This window comes from Anneissia japonica, unplaced genomic scaffold (assembly GCF_011630105.1).
Source record: "Anneissia japonica isolate Jap-2015-1 unplaced genomic scaffold, ASM1163010v1 scaffold12739_len67309_cov146, whole genome shotgun sequence".
NCBI classification, from domain to species: domain Eukaryota; kingdom Metazoa; phylum Echinodermata; class Crinoidea; order Comatulida; family Comatulidae; genus Anneissia; species Anneissia japonica.
In genome coordinates, this window is record NW_022706781.1 from 53,492 (window position 1) to 63,045 (window position 9,554).

Consider the following 9,554-nt stretch of genomic DNA (forward strand, 5'->3'; position numbering starts at 1 on the left):
AATTACATAGGAAATTCTTACCGGTATTGTCTCGGCGGGTGGTCTACCGGTGCATAACTCGGCTTTCAAAAAACCATTAACCTCTAACGTAAGATCTAGTATTATGCAAATGATGAGTTTTATGAAGTTTCCCCTGGACGCTTGCGCCACCCCATGCTTTAATTAAGAAACTGACATTGGCGTGGTGCACTGCATAATGTTGTCTCAAAATCAAGTAATGAAATGACCAATGAAGCTACAACAATAAGCCTCATAAAGCAGGGCCTACATTGAAAAATCCAAAAAATCGCAGATGTGCATTTTGGGTGTATAATTCCAAAATAAACTTACATTCGTTTGGCAATGATAGTTTAAAGCAGAAAATTACTACCATTGTTAAACCTAATAAAACGCCACGATTACGTATGCATGCGTCGGACGTATGTAATATGGTAACAATCTGGATTCAAAGCTAGCCCTCCGTTAAAATAATTTATTTTATCGAGCTTTTCAGTTTTGTTTTTGAATCAAACAGTAAAAGAAACAGGGACCATGACAATTTAAACAAACTTACTTCTGGCACGGTTTAAAACAATTAAAGAGCAATCAAAAAGGAATTAGTGATACAGAATGCTCCCTGCTGCTAAAGCATGCTGCTTTTGCTCCTCCAAAAGAACTGGAAATTGCCCAGTCAGCAGGTTGCTCTTCGCACATTTTCTTAAGCATCGATTTTAAAGTTCCGTTGAACTTCTCTACTAATTCATTGCATATTGCATGGTATGGGGTGGTTTTAACACTACGAATTGATAGCAACCTATTAATTTCTTTCATTAACTCAGAAGTAAATTGGGACCCGCGATCGGTAAGTACTTTTTTAGGATACCCCAATCTTGAGTATATGGACAAAAGTGCCTCCGCTATGGTTACCCTTTCAATATTTTTAATCGGTATGGCTTCGGGAAAACGAGTAGCATAATCTATCAATACCAAAATGTAACGATGACCCCCTTGCACTCATAAGCTTGATTGGCCCTACCAGGTCTATCCCAACTCTTTGAAAAGGTTCATCTACGGTGGGCATACTACCTAACGGGACTTTCGTCACCTTCCCTTTTGGAATTGTTCGTTGGCACACGTCACATGACTGGCAATATCTTCGAATTTCGGACTCCATACCTGGCCAGAAAAAAATTGTCAAGACTTTATCCCTTGTCTTCTTAGAGTCTAAATGTCCCCCTAAAATTCATGTGCTAATTTTAGCACCATCACTCGAAGGGGTTTTGGGACAATGATTTGCCTTCTAATATTCCTAAAATCAACTTTAATGGACCGAAACTCTCTCCACATTATACCGTCGACAAAATTATATTTGAACAAATCCCCATTCTTAATACTTTTCTCAACACCTTTTAATTTGCAAAATCTCTAATCTTACTCAATGTGGGTTCTTCCTGTTGCGCTTTTTTAGGTGTAACATCATTTAAAACTTTCTGTACTACTTTTAACGGTTTAGGAGGCTTTTCTTCAATCGCACTTTTACTCCGTATAACCATTGCTGCGTCACAATGTACCGGTGATTCTGTGTCAGTTTTAATGGTTTGTGACCCTAATGGTGTCCAATTATCTTTAGGACTACGGGGTCACGAGCTCCCGGGACATTACCAATTATTAATCCAAAAACTGGGTCAAATCCCAACTCTTTTCCAACCCCCATTAATTTTTCCAATTCTAAATGACCTGCCATACTAACTACTACTAAATTACTAAATCAACCTGCTCTAAAAAAAACATATAGTTAAGAAATGCAAGTGAGGCACCGGTAAATGCAAACAGTATCACTCAATACCCGTTGCACATGCTGTATAAATTAAAACGTTATTACACTCAACTAGACAAAAAGTTATATGGATAATATTTTTAACCGTTAAACTTATCTAGTTGATCATCACCACAATCACAATAGTCACCATTAATAACAAGTTTTTTTCCGGACGAGCCCCCAAAATTGTCACACCCAAAGTGGACTTGGAAACATTGACTAGGGTGATGTACAAAACGACAAGTTAACAAAGAAAGTTTAAAAAATTATCAACATTTACAATACACATTTATTTGAGTAATAATAATAATAATAAGTATAATAATAAGAATAATGATTTGAATGCGCATCAAACAAAAGTATCTCCAATCATATTGGTACCAATTGTTATAATTAGGCCTATTTAAATTATATATAACTCAGATATTCAAACAAATGTTCAAAGCATTGCCTTAGTTTCCATGAACTTGCCAACTTCACCACCTCTGCTTGTTTTCCTTTGAATAATTACTTTTATACATAGTACCGTCAACTTCTGCAGCACCTTCAAACATAAATCACAAACTACTGCCTAATACTCCCATCTTGGGCTAGCATCCTTTTCGGGCTAACATCTTAAGCATAAAAATCCACATCTCGGGTGGTACAAATAAATGAAATCCAGAACTAAAATAATATAAATTCATTCACAATACCAAATAAATGTACAACTAATCCATATTCAAGGTAAGTATAATGCCACATACCATGTAATGCCTATGTGCATTCCATTACCTGCATTTACTATTCAACGTACAATTATATACCTATGGAAGTCACATAATTTCACATTTATAAATTATCAACAGTAGGCCTACGTAAGTTATACGTAACCATAGAACTCTTTAAATCAAGATATGTAGTATTAAGGTGTTTGAATGTTTTAATTTTAATACATTTTACATGGATTCAAATAGTAAATTTAACCATTGGTGTATGTAAAAGAAGTGTTCTATACTTAAAAACAAAATAGTACAATACATAATTATATATTCAACTCAGTCCTAATAAATAATAAACCAAAGGGCTCTTCAAATCAAGGTAGTACATATTAAGCAAGGGTTTGAATGTTCGAATTTGAATACATTTTACATGGATTCAAATAGTATTAATCATTATGGTTTAAGGGCGTGTTTCTGCTAAATAAAGTCAAAAACATGTGTTAGTTTTATAAACGGTTAAATTCCTTCTGAACGCGTTTCTAGTAAAAAGTAAAAACTAATAAAAAAAAAAAAAACACGGTATTGCGAGCATTGGCATGTGGGTGGAGCTTAAATGACGGTCACCAACGGAAGTTGAAGCTGAACTTATTTCTTGCGAGCCGCGCATGCTGCGAAAGAAGTAAACAACACACCACGAAAGTATGAAAATAGTATGGTATGATCTCCAAGCATGTCATCCTATTGGTTTAATTTTTTTCTTCGCCCCGAATTTCCCGCGGACGAGCGATCAAACCAACGAAGGGGTCAATTTGGGTCACCGATAAGTCATGACTAACACAGTATTGCGTTGCAGCTGAAAAGTGTACCATAAAACACGCGTTTTCTGAACGTGAACCCTATAACGAATGTGTGTAAAAACACGCATTTTTTGAACGCATTCCTAACCCTGTTTTTGTTTTGTGGCCCGTTTCTACTGGGGAATAAAACACGTGTTTTTTAATAACCGTTTAAAAACACGTATTTTTCAGCAGAAAGAGGCTCTCAGTTAGGAATGGTCATACTTAAAGTAATTTTTTTACATAGTTTTGTGTATTCATCTCAGTTCTTAATAAAAAAAAAATTAAAAAAAAGTTGTTTGTAAATCAAAGGACTCTTCAAATCAAGGTAGTATTAAATATTATTAAAATAGTAAATTTCACCATTATTTAATGCTTTAAGTAAGTAAGGAAGTGTTCCACGGTACTTTAATACAAAATATTCATATCGAAGTGATTTGTTTTTACATAACTATTTATGTATTCAACTCAGTTGTTTTTAAAAAAATAAATATCTAAAAAAAGCAAATGTTTGAATGTTTGAATTTATATTTCACACGGATTCAAATATTTAAAAAGTTAATTTATAAAAATGGATGGTTTTAAAAATTAACGATTTCATGAATTATGTTTTTTTTTTTTACTTTAGCAAACAATGTAAACCAAAACTCAGGTGTTGAGGGCGATGTTTCTAATTCAGTTGGCGAAAATAGTGTACTGTGTATACAGCAATACTCTGCTATGTTAATTGGCTGTTTGAAGAAAGAATTTAAATAAACACAAAAGTATTAAGCAAGTTTCCTTTTCTGTTTTATTTGTCAAAAATTTTAAATTTTAATATTTAAGTCTATTCTTGCTATTATACCATAGACCAAAAACATTTAGAGAGTGAGCTCCACCGTATCAGATTTGACTGCCCAATCAGAATGCACCATTCATTGTTGATTTTTTTTTAGCGGATTTTGGGGATTAATCTGACAATAATTTGCTACAATAACAACATTGTGTTGCAGTGGAAATTACAAAAGCATCAGTAAAAATATTTCAGTACGGTAGGTGATGAAATCTAAATGGTTGAAATATTGCCTATTTATTGTTAAAAATCATACATTTCATGAATGCTTTTTTTGGTTCTTTTGGTAATGAAAAATTGATATGTTACTCGTGAGAAGTGTCACTAATAAATTCCACCACAGTTCTAAACAGTTCTATTCCAAATTCTCCCCTGCTGTCATAAGTGGATCTATTTCTCTTTTAAGATGCCCTAATGCTTCAGGGCTGAGAAGGCATGTAACCGCTGGTACATTTACAGTTTCATCTTCATTCCATCCAGAATTCATAACTTCTTCCGCTTTTGCATTATTTTGAACTTCAAACAGCTTCTGCACAGCAGTAAGATTGGTGAAACAAAGCTGTAGAGATCTTTGCACAAAGAGTTGTATTGGAGAAAGGTGATGCTCTGTTCGTAGACCATGGTTTTTCCACTAATTTCTAGTAGAGTAATATCCCTGTTCACCCTTGAAATGTATATATATAGTACAAAGCCCGAAGCTCGTGTTCTTTATCAATATCAAGAAGGCGCTGATTTTCGAGAAAATGAAATAAATCATAATAAACATCTGTGACTCCATTCCACAAATCCACCCATGACCGTTCGATTCTTTGGTTGTGGACACTTTGTCCACATATTGCCGATCCCCTGTCAGGTCCTCGAAGAACATTCATTACAGTATGTTGCATATGTCATTGCTTTCCCCATCATGATCTACTCGTATTCTGAAAGGAACACCGTAAACAGATGGAGCTGCAAGAAAGTATCTGGCCACAACTGCTTTGGTATTGTTATCAGATGCAGAAAAGAAGACCTGTGCCCATCAATTCTTCCATGAATAACAAATCTCCATCTGCAGATTACAAAAAGTACGAACATTATAATAGGCCATTTTCATGATGCGGTAGACATATTCAATCAATGACAAACAATGCTGTACAACGGTGCGTAACCAACAGAAATAACGTTCACTAATGGCAGAATTCATGACATCAAGTTGTTTAAAAGTCTGTAACTTCATAATGGATGGTTGTATGCGAAACCAATCACGACAGCTTGTAAGCCGTGTGCTATTGCTTATTCAAGTTTGCCCCAAGTATAAAAAGTAGTTATTTTTTAGACAGTAATTATCAGCTAATTTTCTTGTTCAGTATAGTATCCGAACTGAAGTAATTAATAATGCAGCCAAATTGCAGCGCAGAAACTAAAACCTGTACAAAAATAATGGGAACCAAAATGAAAAGATTGAGGGCTCAATCTTATTTTGACTGACAGAGGTCACGTCACATTTTCTCTCTTGTCATCAGACTTCAATCCGTTCAAGTTGATTGTATTCCAAGTAAACTTTAATATTTTTTAATGATCCCAATCACGCTTGATCTGCTTAGTTCTTTAGCTCCCTTGATTGTGTGTTCACTTATACTGAACTTTTAATTTTCACAGATATGTTTTATTTATATTAATATAATTTTATTTTTAACTATATAAGACATATTTGATCAATTTGACATTTTGAGTTGTGACCTTTTTTTACATCATTCTATTTCTATACAATCTTGACTTTGAAAATTAAGATGGCGGCCAGTTAAAATTGTCAAAAAAAATGGAACCAAAGGTTTTCTTGTGGAAAATTTTCAATATGAAAAACATACGTTCAAAAAATGAACACCAAAGCCTACAAAAATTACATAGTCAAAATAAACAGATAATCTACTAAACAGTATCAGCGATGGTAAAAAGGACACGTAATTCATGACAACGCTATTTAACAGCAATCTGTATCACAACATTTGTTGAAATAAATTTAAAACTATATCTTGCCTTATGAGCTTGTGATTTCCATCAATATGCCACACAGAGTTGGGGCCTGCAACTCTGTGCGTCGATGGGTGCTCTGAACAGATCGTAGTGCAATTCCACCAGGATAAATGCGATGCATTACCTCTCTAACACGCGAACGTTGTACCTAAATTGTAATATACATATTAAACTTACAAACCTCTATAATTATAATACAATCAACTGAATTAGTCATCAACCAGCATCGGTAGGAAGTTTCATCAACAATCAGCAGAGGTTTCTGTTTACACACAAAATTTATTTCACATGCCAGAACTGTATTCTGCAATCAAAACTGAGTGCATATTTGATTAAATGCTTTCACAATAATGTGTTTATCAAACTTGGATATCATAAATTAAAGGAATATTTTATTAGGCATTAAATAGCTACATAAAAATGTTATAATCAAATGTTGGTCAATGTATTAAAGTAGAGGTGCACTTAAAAAATTTGTATTCTTTTTTTTTTATTTTAAGTTATAAAAGTATATCTGTTTGAAGATTTTTATGTTTTTCGTTAAGTAGCTTCTTTATTTGAAAAATTAAGTAAAATTGGTTGTTGAGTGGATAATTCAGATTACAAGAATATATCCTATTTTTTAACACACACATTTTCTATAAAGGAGGCATTTAAAAAAAATGTAAAAAAATAATATAATTAGAAAACATTACAAGGGATATGATTCTTGGCTACTTTAACCCAAACAATCCATTGTTTTTTATGTAGTGTAGCTTATGTGTTTTATGCAATTATTAATATTCCCCCTGAATGTTGGACTTGTCTGCGGCCTTTGATACGGTGGACCACTGTATTTTAACAAATAGGCTCAAAGAAGTTGGGTTTGACGGAACCATACTAAAGTGGTTTATATCTTACATTTCAGATAGAACACAGTGGGTAAAAATCAATGAAAATTATTCTGCACCTTGTCGACTCTTGTTTGGAGTGCCACGAGGAAGCGTAATCGGTCCTCTCCTTTATTTCCATTTATTGTCGTCCCTTGGGGTGATATAGTTCGGAGACACAATCTACAGTTTCACGCCCATGCCGAAGATACTCAACTTTACATTTCTTTTAAGCCCAATCAATCAGATGCAGACATTGCAATTCATCAATAGACTTATGTATTGAAGAAATTCGCGAATGGATGGTCCTACGGTGGCTGATTTCCGCCATCAATTTTTTAAAATATAATTACGGCGTTATAACGCCGTATTTACGGCGTTATTACGCTCTACTATGGCGTTATAACGCCCTATTACTGCGTTATTACGCCCTATTACGGCGTTATAACGCTCTAAAATACGGCGTTATTACGCCCTAATATGGCGTTATTACGCCCTAATACGGCGTTATTACGCCCTAATACCGCATTATTACGCCCTAATACGGCGTAGTTACGCAATAATACGGCGTTATAACGCCGTAATAGGGCGTTATAACGCCATATTACGGCGTTATAACGCCCTATTACGACGTTATTACGCCCTAATACGACGTAATAACGCCCTAATACGGCGTTATAACGCCCTATTACGGCGTTATGACGCCCTAATACGGCGTTATTACGCCCTATTACGGCGTTATAACACCATAAAATACAGCGTTATAACGCCCTAATACGGCGTTAATATGCGTTAAATTACTGTTCTATTTCTGTGGATTATCAGCTACCGCAAATGTGACACCGTATGCGCCCCATATGCACACGTTGATGAGAAACGTCATGTGGTGGTTTATGTACTGCTGTACCTGTTGGTAGCTAGCACGACCAAGGTAACTGCAGGTGAATGACTATAAGGGTTTTTACCATTCCTAGCTATTTATTTGTCGGAATCCTTATAATTTGTTAGCAGACTAGTATGTCATTATATCTAGGCCTAGGCTAGTCCCGGTAATATAGCAAGCCTAGCCTTCAAACCATAGTATTAGTATTACTAATTACTTTAGCAGTATAGCCTAGGCTAGGTTGTAGTAGGTCTACCTGTCTAACTACTGACTGTAGGGTAGGCCTACATCTCCGTCTCTTATCTAGCCTAGGCCTAGTAATTGTAGGTAAACCGCTGGCTTCGGTTAGACCTTTTAAGTGATTAAACCAGAGTGTTGTTGAATGTATTTTTGCGTTACCCTGAATGTGTAGAGAAGTTCAGTTTAGCAGGTGGTCCACCATTGTATTTTACCTAATAATTGTTTTATTTCATTTACAGAGTGTATGCATAAATGAAAAGAAAATAGAAACAATGTAAGTACAGTACAAAACAAGGATCAAGTGCGATCCATGGACCCCGTGTAAGTAGCTCAGGTCCAATATCTTCTACAGTAGTAAGGACCTCTAATGGGATATTCCATTTTCTGCACAGGCTATCTAATTATCCAAAGATTTTCGCGAGAGGATGTAAACAACGATTTAACAGCCGTATTGAGGACGTTCGTGGCTTATGACGGTATTTGTCTTTTCCGTAAGTGTATCATGTATTTAATAAAATCATATGTATTAATTTGTAACCCGAAAACAAACGTTAATTTGATTGATCATTTAGGCCTAGGCTAGGCCAGGCCTATTATAGGTACGTTACAAAAAAAATCAAATTGTTTGGATGTCTACCATTTTCATAGCACAAAATCTAATAAATGTTACAACATCAAAAACGTTTTCAGAATTAAATTTGGTTGCTTGGTTGATTTTCTATGATTTTTTAATTTTAATTTTAATTTTGCTGAAAATTTGGCTACAGGCATTATACAAATTGTGTGACCTTTTTCATTATCTGCACCATTAAAACATAACTTTTTTGTTTTTAATAGTTTTTCAATTATTTTTTCACAGATGCTGGATGATATAATGAGAACTCAAATGACAGATTTACATCAATATATATTCAGGGATTTAGCAGTAAATTTTATTAAATGATACCCCTTACCCCAAAATAATTACTTTTGGTGGGACCGGGTTAGATCAATATTCAAATCAAGCACTTTAATACACCACAACTGATGTAATATATATGTAGTTAGTTGCAGTGGCATACCTAGGGAGTACACATTCCCCCTAAAATACATTGTGTCCCCAGTCACCCCTCCCCCTCCCACATGAAAATATTTGGAGAAAAAAAATTAAATTATATTAAAATCACTTCATATCACCTTAATTTTGGAAGCCAGTGTCTGACTACCCACCCCCTCAGTTAATCAATCCCCTCCCCAACCCCCCCCCCCCCTCCATTTCAAGATACACTATTGGCTACTTGAAAGAACTAAATTTAAAAGAAACATGTTCAGTGTGTGTAGGGAACAATGTAAGCATGAGAGTACTAATTGCCTTCACATGCCGCCAACTTGAATCCCGT